The 22942-nt window shown below is 46.6% G+C and overlaps 1 protein-coding gene across 1 annotated transcript in view; it reads right to left on the reverse strand.

Annotated features, from left to right (window-relative positions):
- Window positions 1-22942, reverse strand: part of LOC110439496 (uncharacterized) — a 484284-nt gene that overhangs the window by 367507 nt on the left and 93835 nt on the right. The window lies entirely within an intron of this gene.

A 22942-nucleotide genomic window follows, 5' to 3' on the forward strand; every position in this document is an offset into this window, starting at 1 on the left:
TCTGAGGGTTTCAGCGAGAGATAATCCGTCGCCCACGGGCCCGCGGACCTCCCGCTCCTCTAAGCGCTCCATCCAAGCTTCGGGCGGGGGAAGCGATCCGTCTAACAGATGGTAGCCCTTACGCCCGATGACACCGGAGACCAGACGTCCACCGCGGCATCGGAGGGTGGGCTTTCATTGTCCGATAATGATCCAGACCCGCTCGCCCCCTTCAGGCTGGTGAGCGCTGTCACTACGGATCCTGAAACGGACATGTTAGCCGTGCTTTCCCATGCTGCCCGGGCCGTGGGTTGGAGATGGTTTATCCCCCAGCTCCGCGGCCGGACCGACTAGAGGGGCGTTCCCTTCTTCCCGGAGGTGCACAGTAGGCTCACGCGGTCTTGTAAAGCACTTATTTTCTGCTCGTGCTGCGTATCCCTCCACCCTAACCACTCTTGACGGTGAAACAGCCAGGGGGTATGTGGCGATTCCTCAGGTTGAGTGCGCGATGGCGGTAAATCCGCGCGGCGCCTCTTCTTGGCGGGGTCCGCCTCGTCTCCCATCCAAAGCCTGTAAGTTATCTACCTCCCTCGGAGCTAGAGCTTACATAGCTTCGGGCCAGGCTGCTTCCGCCTTGCATGCGATAGCCACCTACCAGCGCTACCTAGCGCAGGCACTGGCCGAGCTGCACGAGGGTGGGTCCAACCCAGGCTTACGAGCTTCGCACCGCCGCCGACTTAGCTCTTCGGACTACTGAGTCCACTGCGTGTGCGTTGGGGAGGACGATGTCCACATTAGTGATCCAGGAGCGCCACCCCTGGCTGATATGCGCAAAGTCGACAAAGTCCGCTTTCTTGACTTTCCCCATATCCCAAGCCATGTTCGGCGACACCGTCTGTGAATTCACCCAGGAATTCAAGGCGGTGAGAGAGCAGTTGGTGGGTGATGTCTTATCGGCGGTCCGTAGCCCGCTCCGCCCGCCGTGCCATTCATACCTGCTCTTTGCCGAAGGCGCCCGCCTACGAGAGCTGCTCCGCCCCCGCACACGCCTCTGGCGAAGCGAGCGCGTCGGGCACCTCGTAAGCAGGCAGCCCCCCTGCCCAGAATGCCGCTAAGTCTGGCAACGGACCACGAAGCGTCCCTGGGACAGGCCATCTGGAAAAGAGGGAACTTGCTCTTTCCCCGCTGGAGGGCGGGGCCCCATTTCCAACGGCACTTTTTACTGCCATGAAAACATTATGAAAGGGCACTTTTCACTTCCCCAGATGTGACAGCCCGAAATCTGCCAGTCTGGGACGCTATGCTTTCTAGCTTGCAGATTCGGTGCGTTTCGCCAGTGGCTCACGAGCGCTGGGAGGACGGTCTCCTTTCTCCCACCCCTCGAGCCTCCCCTCCGGAGCTCGGGTTCGGAGTGAGAGCAAATATCTCACCTCCAGCTTTTCCGTGGGACCCGCGCGCTTCCCGGATCAGCACACCCACTCCGCGCTGCCCCACTGCTGGTACGTCAGCGATTGTAGCGATGAGTCCATTAGCGGGAGCTCTGCCTGCCTGGTTAGCGCGGGCCAGCTCTTCGCGGTGGCTCATACGCACAATCAGACTCGGCTATGCGATTCAGTTCGCGAAACGGCCCCCCAAGTCGCGGGTGTGTATTCACCAGGGTCAGCCCCCTGTCCGCCCCTGTCTTGCGAGAGGAGATTGCTGTCCTCCTGGCGAAGGATGCAATCGAGCCGCTCCCTCCAGCCGAGATGGAGAGCGGGTTTTACAGCCCACACTTCATCGTGCCCAAAAAGAGCGGTGGGTCACGGCCAATCCTAGATCTGCGCGTTTTGAACCGCTGCCTGCACAAGCTGCCGTTCAGAATGCTCACGCAGAAGCGCATCCTCTGGTGCGTTCGTCCTCTGGGTTGGTCTGCAGCATTAGACCTGATGGACGCGTATTTCCATGTCTCCACTCTTCCTCGCCACCGTCAGTTTCTGCGGTTTGCGTTTGAAGGTCGAGCTTGGCAATACAAAGCCCTCCCCTTCGGGCTCTCTCTGTCTCCGCGGGTCCTCACCAAGTCCGCGGAGGGTGCCTCAGCGCCCCTTCGGCTCGCGGGCATCTGCATACTCGATTTTTTACGACTGGCTGATTTTTGCCCTCTCTCGGAGCAGTTGATTATGCACAGAGACAAAGTGCTCTGGCACTTCCACCTGTGGGGGTTTCAGGTCAACCGAGAAAAAAGCAAACTCTCCCCCGTGCAGAGGATCTCTTCTCTCGGGCTGGAGCTGGACTCGGTCACCATGGCAGCGCGCCTCTCCGGAGAGCGCGCTCAGCTGATGCTGTACTGTCTGAGAGAGCTCGACAGTAGAATAGTGGTCCCACTGAAACTATTTCAGAGGCTCCTGGGGCATATGGCAGTCGCTTCATGCCGCTCGGATTATTCTATATGAGACCACTTCAGCACTGGCTTCACGATCGAGTCCCCAGACGCGCATTGCACGCGCGCGCACACCGAGTCTCTGTTACTGCGTTGTGTCGCCGCGCCCTCAGCCCTTGGAGCGACCCCTCGTTCCTACAGGCCTGGGTGTCTCTAGAACAGGCGTCCAGTCTTGTTGTCGTTTCAGCAGACGTTTCCAACACGGGCTGGGGGGCTGTGCGTTGCGGACATGCGGCTGCGGACCTGTGGAAAGGTACCCAGTTGCATTGGCATATCGCCTGGAGCTGTTGGCAGTGTTCCTCGCTCTCCACCGTTTTTTTTCCGGTGCTGGAGCGGCAACACGTGCTGGTCAGGACGGACAGTACGGCGGCGGTGGCGTATATCAGCCGTATAGGGGGTATGCGCTCTCGCCGCATGTCTCAGCTCGCCCGCCGTCTGCTCCTCTGGAGTCATCCGCGGCTGAAATCGATGTACGCCATTCATATTCAGGCAAGCTCACCCGTGCAGCCGATGCGCTCTCACGGCAGCCTTGCGTCCTGGAGAATGGAGACTCCATCCCGAGTCTGTTCAGCTGATATGGGCGCGATTCGGGGAAGCCCAGATCGATCTGTTGCTTCCCCCAAGATCGCTCATTGCCAGTTGTTCTTTCCCTGACCGAGTGCTCTCGGCACGGATGCACTGGCTTACAGCTGGCCTCGGGGCACGCGCAAATACGCGTTTCCCCCAGTGAGCCTGCTCGCGCAGTTACTGTGCAAGGTCAGGGAGGACGAGGAACAGGTTGCTGGTTGCGCCCCTCTGGCTCAACCGGACCTGGATGTCAGAGCTCTCCCTCGCGATAGCCCTCCCCTGGCAGTCCCTTCGAGAGACCACCTACTCTCTCAGGGACAGGGCACCACCTGGCACCCTCGCCGATCTTTGGAGATTTTTAGACGCGAGGAAGACTTAGGTAACCTCCGATTGCGGTGGCTAATACCGTCACTCGGGCTAGAGCCCCCTCCCCGAGCGCGCCTATGCCCTGACGTGGAGTCTATTCACTGAATGGTGTGTCTCTCGCTGAGAAGACCCCCGTAATTTGCCAGATCAGCGTTGTGCTTTCTTTACGCCGAGAGAAGTTGGAGAGCAGGCTGTCGCCCTCCACACTCAAGGTTACGTGGCTGCCATCTCCGCTCTCATAACGCGGTGGCTGGCAGCACCGTGGGAACGCATAACCTCATCATCCGGTTCCTCAGGGGCGTTAAGCGAATTAATCCACCCCGCCCCCTCTCATGCCCTCTTAGGATCTCGCCCTCGCTACACAAGCCGCGTCAGATCCCTTCGATCCTCGACTCAGTATCTTTCTGTCCCTGAAGACAGCTCTGCTGGTCGCGTTGATATCGATTAGAGGGTCGGGGACCCGGAGGCATTTTTCGGTCAGTGACTCGTGCCTGTAATTGGGCTGGCTTTCTCTCACGTCCTGAGACCCCGCCCGCGATATGTGCCCAAGGTTCCTACCACTCCGTTTTAATACGAGGTAGTGAGCCTGCAAGCGCTGCCCTCGGAGGAGGCAGACTCAGCCCTTCTTTATTGTCCAGTTCGCGTTTTGCGTATTATCCGGACCGCACTCAGAGTTTAGATCATCTGAGCAGCTCTTCGTCTGTTATAGTGGTCGGCAGCAGGGAAGTGCCGTACCGAAATAAGTTCCCACTAGATTGTGGATGCCTTTCTTTCACTATCAGAGCCGAGATGAGCCGCGTCCCCCGAGAGCGCGTGCGCACTCCACTCGGAGCTTCGCATCCTCTCGAGCGCGCGCACGCGGCGCCCCTCTAACAGACATCTGTAGAGCTGCGGGCTGGGTGACACCCAACACATTTGCAAGGTTTTACAATCTGCGAGTGGAGCCGGTTTCCTCAAGGGTATTAGGTAACCCTTAGTGATTGAGGAAACAATTCGGTAGGGTGTTGAAACACGCTTGCTGCGCCATTTTCCCTAACACGGAGATACGTGCGCCTTTTTATCTGTCAGTAAAGTTCCCCATCAGGTGAGCCCTGCAGATTCTTCCGTGGCCCCCAGCACTGACTCAGCGGAGGAGTCACTTGCTGGCTCACTACGTTGTAGGTCTGCCCGCTGGTCAGCCCGCGTTTTGGGTAAAGGTGCCTGCTATGCGTGATCCCCACTAGGCGATCCCATATGCTTATTCCGCCACGGTTAAGTCCCCCCCCCTGGGCGGACCCGTGTCTTCCCTCTCCGCTAACCACTCTTTTGCTATGCGTACTCCCCCTTTTTAGGGCTAGTCCATATGTAAATTCTGCCATGTATCCCCCCTTGGGTAACGGATGGCCTCCGCAGCGTCCTCCCTATCGGGATTGCACGCTTCCCAACGTACTGTCGTATTTTCCTAGAATTATCTAGATGCTCACGACTTCCCAAAAATATATCTAAATCCGTAAAACTTCTGTTGAAGTAGGATAAATTAGGGCCAGGGACACGTTGGAGGACCGAGCCTCCCATGATGTGGGTGCGTCACGCTTGCTTGACAATCCCCTCATCGGGGGCGTTGGTAAGGTGCAGTCATTATGGCGCTTTCCATACTTCTCCCATTTCGTGGATTCAATCAATCCACTCTATGGCACTGAAGTTCCCCAACCGAAGGGGAACGTTCGAGGTTACAGAAGCAGAAGGAGGGGAACGGAAGTGCCATACTCCGTCGCCATAATGACTGTCCCTTAGCTGTTTGAAAGTCTCTTCAGCTTAAAAGGATGGCGTCTGCTCGCTCCAGGTGTGCTTATATGCTGGGATAATTGGCAATGAAGTACACCTGTGCAAGCTTACGCTGCCAATTCATTGCATTCATTGGCCCGTTCAATACTCTTTCAGACAAGCGGCTTCTGAACCGAATCCTCCCATTTCGTGGATTCAATCAATCCACTCTATGGCACTTCCGTTCCCCTCCTCGGGGAACGAAGGGTTACTTCTGTAACCTCGAACACTCCCAACCTTTTTCTTTGGGGCCCCCCCCATGAACATATACAAACATTGGAGCCCCCCCACCATATAAATACACACGCTCGCACACAAATATGTACTGTGTATATATATATATATATATATATATATATATATATATATATATATATATATATATATATATATATTAAGGGTGGAGCCGAACCCGAATACGGTATTCGGAAAGGCACGAATAGCGTGTTTTTACGAATACTTGATTCAAACAAATACTTGAAATATTATTTGTATTCGGGAGCAAGAAAAACACTATATCAAAAAGCAGCGTTTCCTCATGAGACCACAGTGCATGCCCGCGTGAGTGAGTGAGAGAGAGAGTTAGAGAGAGAAAGAGAGAGAGAGAGACAAAATGCGCCAAAGCCCGAAACTGAAAGCGAGACGTGACTTTTAAGGGGTTGTTTCATATGGATTTATTAATCATTCTTACTGTTCAGTGATCGCAAACTGCCGTAGTTTATTAAAGACGCAAACCTCTCACTGCACGTCAGCTGCGCGCCTTCAGCAGACCTCCTCATTCCTGCAGCACGAGAGCTTTATGATTGTTTATGCGCGCCAAAAGTGGCGGATCTGTCCGGTAAAATATCTGACTGCGTGTCCCCGCATCCCTAAGGACTGTTTGGCGAAATATTTGACTGCATGTCACTGCATAACAAACGACTGAAAGGACTGAAAGGAATATAACTAGAGAACTCTCCACTGTGCTACTGGGTGAAAGCTTATGGCAAGCCGTTTTAGCATTTAAACCTTGTTCAGACTATCCATAAATATATTTAGAGATATCTCTAATTATATTTTGACTTGTCATAATTATAATTCGACTAGTCAGATTGGAAATATCTGCAAATATATTATGATAGACTAGTCATATTCCTCCATTGACTTCCATTGAAAAATATTTGCAGATATCTCTAAATAAGTTGACTAGTCACAATTGTAATTAGATATATCTCCAAATGAATTTTGACTAGTCAAAAATCCAATTCAAGATATCTACAACTGTAATTAGACTTTTAGTAAATTAATTAGAGATATCTTCAAATATATTTGTAAATATCTCTAAATATGATGAATTAAAGATATCTCTAAATGTATTATGACTAGTAAAAACTCAGAGATATCAATTACAATTGTTACTAGTCAAAATTCATCTGATTTCGTACTAGTACAATTGTAATTGCAGACATGTCTAATTGTCATTCTGAGTAGTGGAATTATAATTATGACTAGTCAAAATATAATTAGAGATATCTCTAATATATTTATGGAGTCAGAACAAAGATTTAAATGCTAAAAAGGCTTGCCATAGAGAGCGCTTCTCACTGAACAGAGCACCGCGCAACCTTCTATGTAATGTATTATCACATGCACTAAAACAGTGGTTCCCAACCTTTTTCTTTGGAGCCCCCCCCATGAACATATACAAACATTGGAGCCCCCCCACCACATAAATACACACGCACGCACGCACATACATATGTACTGTGTGTGTATATATATATATATGTGTGTGTGTGTGTTTGTGTAATATTAATATATAGTAATATGTATAGAAAATATTAATTAATCAGTTTTAACTTGTCTTGGCCTTCAATAAAACCAAAATTTAGGTAGGCTTTGTCATACTGTCTAATCTTTTTCTTCGCCTCTGAGGAATCCCTGCATTTACGTTTGTCTGCCATTTTTGTTTTGATTTTGCCTTTACGACACGTTGACAAGCAGATTGCGCGAGTGAGCAAAATTTAAATAATTATTTAAAGTTATTTATTTTAATTATTTTCACTATTATGTTGGAATTTTAAGCATGTGTTTAGATTTTTATTTATTTTTTTGGTACTTAAAAATACATATATAATAGTAGGGCTGCTCGATTTTGGGAAAAATCATAATCACGATTATTTTGGTCATAATTGTAATCACGATTAATCAAAACCATTGCCAGTTAAAGTCAAAATTATTAGCGCTCCTGAGATTTTTTTTTTTAATAAATATTTCCCAAATTATGTTTAACAGAGCAAGGAATTTTAACAGTATTTCCTATAATATTTTTCTTCTATTTGTTTTATTTTAGCTAGAATAAAGAAAGGTTTAAATATTTTGAAACCAATTTAAGGTCAATATTATTAGCCCCCTTAAGCAATATATATTTTTGATTGTCTGCAGAATAAACTACCGTTATAATGACTTGCCTTATTACTCTAATTAAGCCTTTGAACTGCACTTTAATCTGAATGCTTGTATTTTGAAAAATATCTAGTAAAATATTATGTGTGCTGTCATTATAGCAAAGACAAAAAGAAATCAGTAATTAGAAATGAGATATCAAAACTATTATGTTCAGAAATAAGTTAATAAAATATTCTTTCCATGAAACAGAAATTGGGCAGTAAAAGGTTTGCTAATATTCAAGAGGGCTAATAATTCTGACTTCAACTGTATACATACAGTTATTTTCCACCCTGCAAAGGAAAGAGAAATAAATACAATAGAATAAAAATATAAAACAAACTGTGTTTTAAGCATCTTCACTGTAAGAAAAACACTTTAGCTACAGCAGTCCTTCAGTCAAGAGCAGCGAGGGTTTTCTCGTTGTGTTTGTTTAATAATGATAAAAACAGGCGCCAGAAGGATTATAGCGCACGGTCTCTTTAATAGTTTCTCTTTCACGTCTTTTGATCCTCAACTCGTTTGTTTATTACACAAATGAGGGTTAATGTAAATAATCAGTAAACACCGCGTTTTGACACCTATTTGACCATTAAAGCGCTCACGTTAAGATGACTTTAGATGTCTGCGCTCCTCTGCTCGTCTCAGTGTGTGAATGAGAATGAATGCTGACCGACCGCATGCTTCTGACTGCGTGATCGTGCTGCACACACACATAAGCTCTTTCGCGCTTTTAAGAGCCATTTAAGAGCGTGTACAACTGGAACGTGGCAACATATGATGCAATAATCATTTATCTCGATTAATGCTTTTTTATAATCGTTTGAAACCGAAATCTAAATCGGATATTCGATTAATTGCAAAGCCCTTTATAATAGTGGAGCATTTTTATGCCTTTTTCTACCTCAATACTTATCCTCTCCCGCGCGACCCCAGGTTGGGAACCACTGCACTAAAAGCATCCTAAAAGCATCAACACAGCCACATTCTGCCCCAGCAAGTCAGTTTCAAACATAAAAAAAAACAAAGAAACAAACTTTGTGTCTGTTTTGTGGCTGGCAGATGACAATAGCAGGGCTGTATCTTTTAGTATTATATAGAATACTTTTGTTCTGCCAGATCTCCCGGGCAGGGTTTTATTTAGATTTATTTAGTTAATATTAGTTTTTGGAATTCTGTGCATTGGAAAGAAGTTCTTTCAGAAGAAGAACAGTTTTTTGAAGTATTATTTGTTTTTATTCTGTCTATTCAGTGTCCTTCAACAAGAACGGTGGTGGTGGGGTTCATAATATTCACAATGGTATTTTATTGGTTGTTGGTTTAACCATGGATGAGATAATGGCTTCTATGTTTTTCTTTTCAATGACATTTCTTATCACATGTTCAAAAACAACAGCCAATATTGCATATCTATAATTTATATAATGGGTATAATTAAACAATACTTTCACTATAACGTAAATTAGAAGTGTAATAGAAAAAATATATATTTTTGCGCCATTTTGAATTTTACTCGAATACAAATACAAATACAAATACTTTTCCCCCCTCAACAAATACAAATACAAATACTTTTCCCCCCTCAACAAATACAAATACAAATACCGGCTGCTCCGCACATCCCTAATATATATATATATATATATATATATATATATATATATATATATATATATATATATATATGTGTGTGTGTGTGTGTGTGTGTGTGTGTGTGTGTGTGTGTTTGTGTAATATTAATACATAGTAATATGTATAGAAAATATTAATTAATCAGTTTTATCTTGTCTTGGCCTTCAATAAAACCAAAATCTAGGTAAGCTCTTTCGTGCTTTTAAGAGCAACACGTGTACAACTGGAACGTGGCAAAATATGATGCAATAATCATTTATCTCGAATAATGCTTTTTTATAATCGCTTGAAACCGAAATCTAAATCGGATTTTCGATTAATTGCAAAGCCCTATAATAGTGGAGCATTTTTATGCCTTTTTCTACCTCAATACTTATCCTCTCCCGCGCCCCCCCTGTGAACTCTGGCACCCCCTAAGGGGGGCGCAGACCCCAGGTTGGGAACCACTGTACTAGAACATGCAAAGGTCTTGGCTTTCATTTTCACTTTCAGGAGCTATTCGGCACAGAATATGCTGTTTTGAAAGATATCTGAAGTAAATTGATGTTTTTGCCATCAGAAGGTTTTGTTTATGTTAGCAGGAAGTTGCTAGGCAAGAAAATGCACACATATTAAATTCACAGCGAAAAAAGTATCAGACATGCATGCAGTCATTTTGACCAATATGGTAATTTAAGGCAGAAATGCTCAGTTCTTTACTGTTTTGTAATAAAAAAAAATAACAATGTCAGAAAGAAATACACTGATAGTTAGAAAACGGCAGGGTGTTATAAATATGTTAGTTTTATTTCAAAGAGTTATAAAATAACAAAAATTAAAAACTCTCTGTGTATCTATCCACTCAAACCTTGCAGATGAGTGATTAATCCGCTTATAAATCAGCTGATTTGACGAAGTTTTTAAATGCTTTCTCCAAAGCTTGAAACACTGACAGTGATGTCATCAGCACACAAGCAGCCAATAGAGTTCAGCTTTTTCTGACGACTCCTCCCTCAAAATTTAATGGGCTGTGGTTTGGTAACTTGAATGAGCTGTTGGGGAATGAGTTGTTGTCAGATCATGTAGTGTGTGACCCCCCTCTTGTGGATCATTCACAGAGTGTTGCGTAGTGTGAACACCACAGAGATTAAAAGACAAAAAGTCAAATCATGTAGTGTGAACGGCACAGCGATCTGCTGATGTTTAAAATCCTGTATTGTGAACTAGGCTTTAGTTGCTGTTGATGTGTGGTTAGTACCTGAGCTTGAGCTGTGACTTCATGTGACAAAACCTGTATGGCTGCGGGATCCGTGGTGGGCGAAGTCTTCTGTAACGAGGAGACTGACACGGAGGGATCCATTATGCACTATTTATTAGTCAAGCTTCCACTCAAACACACAATATGCACTAAAGTGCAAACACACATCAGCAATAGTCTGTGAAGTATCAAGACTGGCGGTGAATAGACACAGAGGGGTTTACCAGGCATTGGTCGGTGGCAGGCTGCGAGTATCAGAGTCCGTGTATCAGGCGTGGGTCGTGGGCAGGCAGCGAGTATCAGAGTCTGTGTATCAGGCGTGGATCGTGGGCAGGCAGAAGGCGAAGCAGAGTCAGAAGCAGGCTGGAGTAATACACGAAGAATCAGGCAGGGAATAACGCTCAGAAATGCTGGCCGGGGCTAAACAAGACTTCGCACTGACTGAGTGTTTGTGTGCGGCTTAAATAGGGTATGTGGGTCGTTAACCAGATTCAGGACAGGTGTGTACACAGCGTAAGTGGATGATTGAATGCTAGAAGTCCGGAGATGGCGGCCTCTGCTGGCCAGCGAGGGGAGTGATTGGGACCGAGTCGGTGACAATTACTTTGAAATGATTTCTAACTCCAGACAATGAGGCTTTAAAAACAACTGAGATTTGTAAGTTATATAATTGTTTTCTTTAATGTATAAACTGTATTAAAGTGATGTATAAACCTTTTCTGTTTTTTTTTTTCTTATGCTTTTTGTTTTCCTTTTTTCAAAAAGTTTTTTTTTTATTTTCTTTATAATGCACTATGATTGTATATTCTCACTTTAAAAAAGGAGCTGGACCTCAAGCTCCTCCTTGCTGGATGGAGCTCAGCTCTGCCCAAGTGGCTCTGCAGTAAGTACCTTTTGAAATAAGACGGATTTTAATATAGTAGCAAATAAAACACTAATAAAAACATGCTTTTCAGTAAGTGTCTTTTTTTCTCCATATGCTCCATCAAATCAGCTTTCTTTATTGAAAGCTAATATTTGCTTTTCACAGCACCGATGACTAGAGGTAAATTAAGAAACATTACCAAGTCACTGAGAAACACTTACGAGATTCTCCGCCTCTTCCGTTTTATGGCTTGAAAGTCTGCCTCCAGTACAGCTACAATTTTTCTGGAGTTCTGCTTCCAGTAAAAGGAACCTAAATGAGTACACAGAACATGCATAAAAGTTATTTGTGAGATTTCACATGTGAATGCATAAAAAGAAAACAAAAAAGTCTGACAACTTGATTACATGGTAAATAAAGGTGAATATTTTTTTTTACTGAAGCACCTCTTGTTGCTTCAGAGTCTAGAATCTCAACTGCATTGTGGTCTGTCAAAATTACTGGGTCATTGGTTCCCAGAGCATCTTTCACTTTGGCCATCAAAACCGGTACAGTTGCCTCTTGCTCTGTAAATTTTATCACCACCAATTTGCTGGTGTCAAGTTTCCCATTTTGAAACTCCCCCAGGCTGACAGTCCTAGGATTAATAACAGCTTCATTTAGAGTTTTGCACAACAATGAACATTGTGTTCATGTAAGAAAAAATACCCTATAGCCATGGACAATAGCTTAAAATCTTACTTGCTAAAGTATTTCAGACATTGGGCCCTGGGTGGCAGTGAGGGACTCGCAGAGGTACAAGGTCTTGAAAACCGAAATTGGCTGCTTGTTGATGGCGTTGGTGCCGAGGCAGCAGCGTTGTCATTCACTATGTGACACCCATGGACCTCATAATGAGCTTTGTCTCTGAGATCTAATAGGCTGAAGTAGCCATCTGACCTCGGAAACAGTGCCACATTTGTATCATCTGTGAGGTACAGACTCTGGGTGCTTACCTATAAAAATAAAAAAATTGTACTCTTTAATAATTAAATAAATACAAGTTATATATATATATATATATATATATATATATATATATATATATATATATATATATATATAGGGGGGGGGGGATACTAGTAAAAGAAATTAACTAAAATCGAATCTGACTTTAGATTTTCCAACCTAAAAATAACCAAAAAAGCTCCTTCAATAAATATTATGTAGTATTTTTGTTTTTTAGAGAACCATAGCCTCAAAGTTACGACATACCGTCAGTCAGCGGCTCGTCGCGTTTTGTAAAATGTGCGATGCACCAGTATATTCTTTGATCTACACAACCCTGAACGCATGCCATGCATGCGCAGGACGTCACATTTTCATATATTGGTTTACACGTTAACAAAAACTTTGTAACTTAACATTTACAGATTTATACATTTTCAGTCTTAAAAACACCGTTGTCGTGTAAATCAACAGATGACTGCATAAAAGTTTCCTGTTACAGTACGAAAACGTTGTGTAATGTTAAATGGCCTAACGTTAGAATAAAGCAATAAAGCGGTGTTCTTATGTCAGCTACGTGGTTGCACCAACCTACCTGGAAGATTTTTGAAATATTCTCCACCATCATGTTCTCCTCCCTCAATGTGACTCTTTTAGCTGAGGTAAAAAGCACAAAAGATAACGACGATAAATGCTCCATTCTGCTGCGAATTGCAAAATGTACCACCGGAGTCCAGGACACGTTGACGTTACCCGCGAACTGAACACGGCTATTCTTCCTTTAATTAAGTGCTGTTGGCAAATCAACTTAAAAATTGTATTTGCACCACCTACTGGACTGGAGTGACCTTATTCTCCGCAGACGAGCAGGCGCTGCCATTTGAATCTTTTTGGCACGAGACTTCCGGTCTCATTCACTTCCATTCATTTTTAGACATTAAAAACTGCTCGTTTCGCTGTTTGATGTTGCAAACTGATATATTTCCTTGTTATATTATTCTACTTGGTCTGTATAGTCATGCAAACATTTGTTTGTAGAGCAAGTAGTTTGATCGTTTTTTGCCGTTTATTATTCCTTGTCATTTCTCCCATAGGCGACTGAAACGGAAGTTCTAAGACAATCGCGAAAACAGGCGCACTTTCGCATTTTAGAATAAGGTCAATACTGTACTGTGGTTAAGAAAATCTCTGCTAGTGACAAATAAATAACAAAAATAGACACAATTTAATTTCCAGATCAAATTAATTATTAACTTATATAGTTAGGCTAATAGATTATGGATTTTATTTATGCTATTTTCTTTTAATATATTTTATTTAAATTAGCTCTCCTTATGGATGAACTATGCTCATTTACACATCAATTATTAGCAGTTATGCAAAATATTAAAATGTGATATTTTCAGTGGTGTAAAGTAACTAATTACAAATACTCAAATTACTGTTAATACATTACTTTTTCTCAGGATTTGTCATTTATTGACTAAGTTTAAAAATCTGTCTTTTACTCTTACTTGACTACATTTTTAGTGCTGTATCTGTACTTTTACTCCACTACTTTCCTTCAACCTGCAGTCACTACTTTTTTCTTGTCTATAGAGATTAACAAAATTAGTCCTGTGATTCCTGTCCAATTAAATCACACATAGAAGGTAAATAGCATCATAATGAACTACCTCAAGGGTGATTTATAAATGCAGCAAACTGTTTGGAAGCATTAAACGTGTCCAAGAAGTAGCCATTTTTTTTGTTTAGTTTTTCTATTTGTTTTATCATGTTGTGTTCTATATACGAATATATATATATATATATATAATAGCGTTCAGTAATCACATCCTGTTCGGTAACTCCAACAGTATCCAGATTTAGTGGGGGCAGAATGGGGTCCGAGGGTTGGATTAGGGTTTTCTCCGTAACAGCAGGGTTAGGCACTTTTTATGAAGACAGCTGACAGCGAGATCCATTAGCTAGCTCAAAAGTGACTGGTCCAAGTTGGCTTTTGACCCGGAGGGGCTCAGACAGAAATAAGCTCAATTTATTACTGCGGTGTGGCCTACAGGCTCTCACCCAGTCTTGTACTCTGATCTTTGTGGGCCGAACATGATGCTTGCTGTCATACCTGGTTCTCATGTTGAGCTGATGTTGGTGAACTCGTGCTTGAACCGAAGTGTTCATCGGGAGCTGATAAGGTGGTCTCAGCTTGTTTAACGGTAATTCCAGCTCCCGGCCAAGCATGAGACAGTCAGGAGACACCCCAGTGGTGGCATGATGGGTAGCGCGATAATGCAAGAGGGTCTGGGAGAGAGCAGCCTTAAAGGGAAAACCTTGGGCAAGGTGTGCACGTATGCCATTTTTTAGACTTTGATTGAATCTTTCCACTCCGCCATTAGCTTGAGGATGGTAGAAGGCAGTGCGTATATGGACGATGCACTTAGCAGTCAAGTATGATAAAACTCACTTGAAACACACTGTGGCCCATTGTCAGTGGTAATGACTTGTGGAACTCCCCATCGGAAAAGAGTTGCTCCAAGAAATCGACCATTGCGGAGGCTGTAACTGAGCCCATAGGTGCAACCTCTGGCCATTTTGAGTGGAGGTCATACACCACAACAAGAAACCGCTGATGGTGAGAAACAGAGGCGAGCTCCCCACAAATGTCCATCTGAAGATGTGCCCATGGCTTGGTGGGCCAGTCAACAGGTTGCAAAGGTGGTGGTGCTGGGGCACCTGTTTTACCACTAAGCAGACAAGGTGCACAGTCATGTACAAGAGCTTCTAACTCCCTGTCAATCCCTGGACACCAAACTGAATCTGGGCATCTCTGCTTCAGTTTAACTATCCCCACGTGCCCCTCATGTGCCATTGCCAGCACCTGCCCCCTAAGGAATGGAGGAATAACTGCTCTGTGCCCCTGTGCAATGCATGACTCACCCCAACATGTCAGTTCTGCTCTGACTCGTGAGAAAGGTGTCAGGTCAGCGCTTAGTTGAGATGGCCAGCCGTTCTGAATGTAGGTGCTAAGGGTAATGAAGAGTGGGTCTGCCGCAGATTCTAGCTTAAGTTCTTCAAGTGACAATGCAGTCTGCAATGGCTCATACACTAACTGCACAAGTTCACTTTCTAAGTCTGATTCTGGCTGATTGGCTGTGCTAGCTGGATCTGCCATTGAGCGGGACAGGAAGTCCGCAACCACATTATCTTTTCCAGGAGTGAACAGCAGCTGTAAATTGTACTGATTCAATCTGTCAGCCCATCTCTGAAGCCGTATAGGCTTGTGTCCTGTTCCGGCAGAGGTCATGAGGGTAGTAAGAGCCTGATGGTCTGTTCTGAGTGTAAAGGATCGTCCGTATAAGTACATGTGCCAGCGCTCACAAGCTCAAATGCACGCCTCTCTCTCCCCCACCGAATATTTCTGTTCCACAGTACTCAGAGCCTGCGAAGCAAAAGCAATAGGCCTTTCAACGTCATCATGGAGCTGTGACAGGACTGCCCCAACTGCTACCGCTGATGCGTCACAGGTCACCAGGGTGGGGCTGGAGGGATCAAAATGAGCTAGGGATGGTGGAGATGTTAGAAGACGTTTAAGTCGATGAATAGCCTGCTCACAATCTGCTGTCCATGCCAAGGAGGTGTTCTTCTTTTTTTTTTTTTTTTACTTTTTTTATTATTTTATTTAGAGAAGAGGAAAAAAACAACAAAAGTGGTTATCGGAAGAGTTACAGAATCAAGTCATGATACGTTTGACATACATTATCACAAATTATTTACAATGACACATTCAGACCATTTTTTCCAGTACTTGGTATACTTTAAGTCACATCTTAGATTAAAAGTGAGTCTCTCCAAACAGTGTATTTCCTTTACAATTCCTATCCATTGAGCCCTTGTTGGAGGGTCAGCCTGCAACCATTTTCGAGTTACGGCTTTTCTGCTACTTACCAAAAGGATTTGAATTAGGTACTTGTCAATAGTTGGAAAAACTTCTGGTATTTTCCCAAGGTATAATTTATAAATGAGTAGTCCAATTCTTCTCCGGTTATCTTTTTTATTTCAGTCGCTATTTCACACCAGAAGGTTTGTATTTTTGGGCAAGCCCAAAAAACATGAAAATGGTTAGCCATTGAGGTTCCACATTGTCTCCAACAAGAGCCCAAACTTTCAACACCTGTACGTAATGCAGACAGTTTAGGAGGTTTGAAGAACCTCATTAGATTTTTCCATCCAAACACTCTCCAAGTTCTCGAGTTTGTGGTTTTTGCATGTGTGACACACATATCTGTCCAGTCTTCTTCTGTTATTTGTTGGTTTGACTCTTTCTCCCATTTTTGTTTTATGTAAATTGATTTGATTGAGTCTTACTGTTTCTTACTGTTTTGTATGCATTCATATAATTTAGAGACCAGTTTTTTGTTTTCTTCTTTTATGTATGCATCCGCAAATACTGTGATCAAATTAGAATCATGCCTAAATTTATTTGTAATTTTTTTATTAAAGTAATCTCTTACTTGCAAGTATCTGTAAAAGTCCTGCTTGTCCAGGCCAAATGTATCTCATAAGGTCTGATAACTCATTGTAGGGATAGTTTACAGTTTAACCCAAAGAATGACCAGTCTGGTAGATGAAGAAGAGCCGGAGTCAGAGATTTAAATAAATAAATCAAGTTTACTGAAGATAGTTTGCAGTTTCATCTGCAGAAGCCAGCTTCAACACTCGCAATGAGTTCCTAGGCCGCTCTGCTTACAATCACCAATCAATAACAATTATACTCTCACATAATGTCATTAACTGCGTCACACATAAAGGTGTTCTAACCTGATTGGTTAAAACACAGATAGACTAGGAACATTTCCACGTGAGGTTCGTGCGTACAATTCTGAACAATATCTAAACATAAACGTCAGACACCCTTTAGACTGATTAGAGCTGACTCCAGACCTGTGAAACGGATCAACAATCAAATAAAACACACACACTTTAAGTATAATCTGTTTCTTATCCAAGGCTGAGTGTACCGTCAGCCGTCTTTATCAAAACTGGTTAAAAACTGGTATAATATACATTCAGGCAGTTATATTCTTACTACACAAAGTCTATCTTGAATAAAAAGTAGAATCACTTTAAAAGATTTAACCGTAAAACTATAGCAAAATCACTTTAGACATTTTAGACAGTATTAACTCCTAGAAATAACAATAGAAACAGTTGTTTCCAGTCCTTAGTTCCACTCAAGATCTCCATGACCTCTGACCTAGTTTGCTGGCTCCTGAAAATAGGTATAAAGAGACAGGCAAATGCACTGAACATTCTTATATTAAGCAATGTGTTAACTTATTCATTAATTAAAATCAATTCACAGTTAAATACCAAGAAACAGGATGATGAAAAGGATAAACGTTGGTCCATGATGAGATGGACTGGAAAGCAGAATCCCGAATCCTTCAGTCCCCCCTTTTGACCCGAATGGAGTCCAAACTCCGCTTCCGGTCAACCAGTGAGGTCAGTGATGACTCATGCTCCCTTAATAAGTTCGCAGAGTTTTCTTCACCCCTTCTTGGACAAGCTGGAACCTAAAAATTCCAGTCCCCAAGCTAAGGGCTCTTTCACTCTCCACCCACAAAAGGAGTTCACGTTTCTCATCATCGGTGGGATTAAGTGTCCTGCAAGCAGAAGTGAAAACATACAAAAAACAACAGCAGACCAAAGTCCAGAATGTGAACACAAATGCGCAAGCCCTAAAAGTCCTCCAGAAGTAAACAACTCATAATTTCCATCGATACTTCCTCCGATGCATCTACAACTTGCTCCAACTCTAAATCCAAACATCCAGGCCAATTCTAGGGCTCAGAGATCCTCTGATCAGACACAAAAGGTCATCCACTCGCCCTTAGCCACACAGGATTCAAATTCATGACCTGCAAAAACATCTTTATCTTCACCAGTTTTAAAACATTCATCAGCGTGTTCTGTAACTTCAAATTAGAATAATGAAACATTTTTACATTAACACACATTAAACATGCCAATACCACAATAGTCCAATTCAGCACCATTACCATGTTTAATTATCACCTCGCTGAATTCCATGTCAGTCAAGTCCACTTAAAATATCTTTTCATTCAAATAATGATGTGATTGTAGTGATGCTACACATTCCTCTGTATCATTGATAGGAAGTGTACAAGCACCCTTGTCCTGGCTATAATTAGAAAAATTCACCTTCACTGTTAACAAACTAATATCAAATCCACTCTCTGGAAGCCGGGCTAAATGAATAAACACTGTTATTGCACTCCTGACATTGAGCCAGACCCTCAGTCACCTCAAAGAGACTAGATATAGATATAACCTGTTCCCCTTCGGGGGGAACTTCAGCACTATAAGTGGATTTGATTTGTAAAATCCACGCATTGGGAGGATTCGGATCAGAAGCCGCTTGTCTGGAGAGTATTGAACGGGCCAATGAATGAAATTAATTGGCAGCGTAAGCTTGCGCAGGTGTGCGACATCTGCAATTATCTCAGCATATAAGCACACCTGAAGCCAGCAGACGCCATCCTTTTCGCTTCAGATCCTTTCTGAGTGAGTCGATGAGGGTTCCTCTTGCTGATCAGCACTTCAGAGCGAACGAGTGTGTCTCCCGGTCCAGAGTGGGTCTTCGCGGTGGCAGACGGTCGAGCTGGGTTACTCCCTTGCCTGCGGTTCTTTGGGTCCGGTCCTCCAGAGCGGTGCGTATAGTTGCAACTTTCCTAAAAGAGCAACACAGTCGTGCAGCATGTCCTTTTCAGGATGGCGCTCCGACTGTGCGTTTCTGGATGCGGGGGTTTCCTGGCTCCGGATGATGGACACGATCACTGCATTGCATGTTTGGGGGTCCAGCATGTTAATGCGGTGCTCGCGGGCGGTTCATGTCGTCATTGCGATGCCATGACCGTTGCACAGCTAAGATCGCGGCTAACTTTCGCAAGAGAGCGAGCCACCCCAGTTGCCTCCTGTTCTAAAAAAGCAGCGGGCGCTCGGGCAGATCTGAGGGTTTCAGCGGGAGATAATCCGCCGCCCACGGGATCGCGGACCTCTCGCTCCTCACGGCGCTCCATCCAAGCTTCGGGTGGTGAGAGTGATCCGTCTAACCAGATGGTAGCTCTCACACTCGCTGACACCGGAGATCAGATGTCCTCCACGGCATCGGAGGGTGGGCTTTCACTGTCCAACGAAGATCTGGACCCGCTCGCCCCCTCCGGGCAGGTGAGCGCTGTCAAATCGGATCCTGAAGCGGACATGTTAGCCGTGCTTTCCCGGGCTGCTTCGGCCGTGGGGTTGGAGATGGTTTATCCCCCAGCTCCGCGGCCGGACCGACTAGATGGGTGCTACGTAGAGGAACAGAAGGCGAAGCCTTCGAAGCCTCTCGTCCCCTTCTTCCCGGAAGTGCACAGTAGGCTCACGCAGTCTTGGAGGGCACCTTTCTCTGCCCGTGTTGCGTGTGCCTCCGCCCTCACCGCCCTTGACGGCGGAGCTGCCAGGGGGTATGAGGCGATCCCGTTAGTGGAGCGCGCTATCGCGGTCAATCTTTGTCCGCGCGGCGCCTCTACGTGGCGGGGTTTGCCCCGCCTCCCGTCCAAAGCCTGTAGGTTGTCTGCCTCCCTCGGAGCCAGAGCTTATCAGGCTGCGGGCCAGGCTGCTTCTGCTTTGCACGCGATGGCCACCTACCAGCGCTACCAAGCGCAGGCGCTGGCCGAGCTGCACGAGGGCGGGTCCAACCCAAGCTTATTACATGAGCTGCGCACCGCGACCGACTATGCTCTTCGGACTACTAAGTCCGCCGCGTGTGCGCTGGGGAGGACGATGTCCACACTTGTGGTTCAGGAACGCCACCTCTGGCTAAACCTGGCCGATATGCGCGACGTTGACAAAGTTCGCTTTCTTGACTCGCCCATATCCCAGGCTGGCCTGTTAGGCGACACCGTCGGTGAATTCACCCAGGAATTCAAGGCGGTGAAAGAGCAGTCGGATGCGATGGGCAATGTCATCTATTGGCGTGGCCGTAAGCCCGCTCCGCTCGCCGAGCCATCCACCTCCGCTGTTCCTCGCCGAGGGCGCCCGCCAACGAGTGCTGCCCCGCCCCCGCCTGCGCCTCCGGCCAAGCGGGCGCGGCGTTCACCTCGAAAGCAGGCAGCCCCTCCTGCCCAGGGCGCCGTTAAGTCCGGTAAACGGACCGCGAAGCGTCCCTGAGACAGGCCATCCGGAGAAGAGGAAACTTGCTCTTTCCCCGCTGGAGGGCGGGGCCCCGATAACAACGGTACTTTTCAGTGCCACCAAAACATCAGTAAAAGAGCACTTTTTCCCTTCCCCGGATGTGCCTGCACGAGTTCTGCCAGTACGGGACGCGCTGCCTTCCGGCTCGCAGACTCTACGTGCTTCGCCAGTGGCTCACGAGTGCTGGGGGGACGGTCTCCCTTCCCTCAGCCCTCCAGCCCCCTCTCCGGAGTCAGGGTGCGGAGCCAGAGCGAATCGCTCTCCTCCAGCTCTTCCGCGGGACCCTCGTGCTTCCCGGATCAGCACACCCACTCCGCGCTGCCCCACCGCTGGTACGTCAGCGATTGTAGCGATGACTCCATTAGCGAGGGCTCTGCCTGCCTGGTTAGCGCGGGCCAGCCCCTCGCGGTGGCTCATACGCACAATCAGACTCGGTTACGCGATTCAGTTCGCGAAACGGCCCCCCAAGTTTACGGGCGTGTATTTCTCCAGGGTCAACCCCCTGTCCGCCCCTGTCTTGCGAGAGGAGATTGCTGCCCTCCTGGCGAAGGGTGCAATCGAGCCGGTTCCTCCAGCCGAGATGGAGAGTGGGTTTTACAGCCCATACTTCATCGTACCCAAAAAGAGCGGTGGGTCACGGCCAATCCTAGATCTGCGCGTTTTGAACTGCTGTCTGCACAGGCTGCCGTTCAGAATGCTCACGCAGAGGCGCATTCTCCAATGCGTTCGTCCTCGGGATTGGTTTGCAGCCATAGACCTGAAGGACGCGTATTTCCATGTCTCCATTCTTCCACGCCACCGCCAATTTCTGCGGTTTGCGTTCGAGGGTCAAGCGTGGCAGTACAAGGTCCTCCCCTTCGGGCTCTCTCTGTCTCCGCGGGTCTTCACCAAACTCGCGGAGGGTGCCCTAGCGCCCCTTCGGCTCGCGGGCATTCGCATGCTCAATTATCTCGACGACTGGCTGATTTTAGCCCACTCGCGGGAGCAATTGATTATGCACAGGGACAAGGTGCTTCGGCATCTCCGCCTACTGGGGCTTCAGGTCAACCGAGAAAAGAGCAAACTCGCCCCCGTGCAGAGGATTTCTTTTCTCGGGATGGAGCTGGACTCGATCACCATGGTAGCGCACCTCTCCGAGGAACGCGCTCGCCTGTTGCTGAACTGTCTGAGGGAGCTCGACAGCAAACTAGTGGTCCCACTAAAGTTCTTTCAGAGGCTCCTGGGGCATATGGCATCCGCAGCCGCCGTCACGCCGCTCGGGTTGCTCCAAATGAGACCACTTCAGCACTGGCTTCACGATCGGGTCCCCAGACGCGCATGGCACGCGGGCACACACCGGGTCTCGGTTACTGCGCTGTGTCGCCGCGCCCTCAGCTCTTGGAACGACCCCTCGTTCCTACAGGCCGGTGTGCCTCTAGGACAGGCGTCCAGCCATGTTGTTGTTTCAACAGACGCTTCCAACACGGGTTGGGGGGCCGTGTGTCGCGGGCATGCGGCTGCGGGCCTCTGGAAGGGTGCCCAGCTGCATTGGCATATCAATCGCCTAGAGCTGTTGGCAGTGTTCCTCGCTCTCCACCGCTTTTTACCGGTGCTGGAGCGGCAACACGTGCTGGTCAGGACGGACAGTATGGCGGCGGCGGCGTATATCAACCGCATGGGGGTATGCGCTCTCGCCGCATGTCTCAGCTCGCCCGCCGTCTGCTCCTCTGGAGTCACCCGCGGCTGAAATCGCTGCGCGCCATTCACGTCCCAGGCACGCTCAATCGTGCAGCCGATGCGCTCTCACGACAGCTGTTACGTCCTGGAGAATGGAGACTCCACCCCGAGTCTGTTCAGCTGATATGGGCGCGATTCGGGGAGGCCCAGATCGATCTGTTTGCTTCCCCCGAGAACGCTCACTGCCAGTTGTTTTTTTCCCTGACCGAGGGCTCTCTCGGCACGGATGCACTGGCCCACAGCTGGCCTCGGGGCATGCGCAAGTATGCGTTTCCCCCAGTGAGCCTGCTCGCGCAGTTTCTGTGCAAGGTCAGGGAGGACGAGGAACAGGTTCTGCTAGTTGCGCCCCTTTGGCCCAACCGGACCTGGATATCAGAGCTCTCACTCCTCGCGACGGCCCTCCCCTGGCGGATCCCTTTGAGAGAGGACCTACTCTCTCAGGGACAGGGCACCATCTGGCACCCTCGCCCCGATCTTTGGAACCTCCACGTGTGGTCCCTAGACGCGAGGAAGACTTAGGTAACCTACCGACTGCGGTGGTTAATACCATCACTCAGGCTAGAGCCCCCTACACGAGGCGCGCCTACGCCCTGAAGTGGAGTCTATTCACTGAATGGTGCGTCTCTCGCAGAGAAGACCCCCGAAATTGCCAGATTAGTGTTGTGCTCTCTTTCCTTCAAGAGAAGTTGGACAGCAG

The sequence above is a fragment of the Danio rerio genome, chromosome 4 (assembly GCF_052040795.2).
Source record: "Danio rerio strain M-AB ecotype USA chromosome 4, GRCz13ab, whole genome shotgun sequence".
In the NCBI taxonomy this organism is placed as follows: Eukaryota; Metazoa; Chordata; class Actinopteri; order Cypriniformes; family Danionidae; genus Danio; species Danio rerio.